The sequence below is a fragment of the Nerophis ophidion genome, linkage group LG06, assembly GCF_033978795.1.
Source record: "Nerophis ophidion isolate RoL-2023_Sa linkage group LG06, RoL_Noph_v1.0, whole genome shotgun sequence".
In the NCBI taxonomy this organism is placed as follows: domain Eukaryota; kingdom Metazoa; phylum Chordata; class Actinopteri; order Syngnathiformes; family Syngnathidae; genus Nerophis; species Nerophis ophidion.
In genome coordinates, this window is record NC_084616.1 from 65,769,669 (window position 1) to 65,770,760 (window position 1,092).

A 1,092-nucleotide genomic window follows, 5' to 3' on the forward strand; every position below is an offset into this window, starting at 1 on the left:
CAGAGCTTCTCACCCTATCTCTAAGGGAGAGCCCCGCCACCCGGCGGAGGAAACTCATTTCGGCCGCTTGTACCCGTGATCTCATCCTTTCGGTCATGACCCAAAGCTCATGACCATAGGTGAGGATGGGAACGTAGATCGACCGGTAAATTGAGAGCTTTGCCTTCCGGATCAGCTCCTGCTTCAACCACAACGGATCGGTACAACGTCCGCATTACTGAAGACGCCGCACCGATCCGCCTGTCGATCTCACGATCCACTCTTCCCCCACTCGTGAACAAGACTCCTAGGTACTTGAACTCCTCCACTTGGGGCAGGGTCTCCTCCCCAACCCGGAGATGGCACTCCACCCTTTTCCGGGCGAGAACCATGGACTCGAACTTGGAGGTGCTGATTCTCATTCCGGTCGCTTCACACTCGGCTGCGAACCGATCCAGTGAGAGCTGAAGATCCCGGCCAGATGAAGCCATCAGGACTACATCATCTGCAAAAAGCAGAGACCTAATCCCGTGGCCACCAAACCGGATCCCCTCAACGCCTTGGCTGCGCCTAGAAATTCTGTCCATAAAAGTTATGAACAGAATCGGTGACAAAGGACAGCCTTGACGGAGTTCAACCCTCACTGGAAACGTGTTCGACTTACTGCCAGCAATGCGGACCAAGCTCTGGCACTGATCGTACAGGGAGCGGACCGCCACAATAAGACAGTCCGGTACCCCATACTGTCTGAGCACTCCCCACAGGACTTCCCGAGGGACACGGTCGAATACCTTCTCCAAGTCCACAAAGCACATGTAGACAAATCATCAGGTGCAATGATGATTTAATAAATGCAAAAGATAACTTGTACAGCTAGGAAGTGCACAAAAAGATCAACGCTTATCAAAATAGAATCAAACAATGATGAGCCAGCCCTGGCCAAACTGTCATTAAGGATAATGACAAATTTACTTTTATTTAGGGGTTTTGTGTAAGGGTTTTGTATTCCAATACAATTAGAAACGAACTAACTCTGGCTCCTTCTAAAAAAGAGAGATGTTAGCAACAAGCACCTTTGAGTTCATTGTGACTCAGTAAGATTTGTCTGTATTT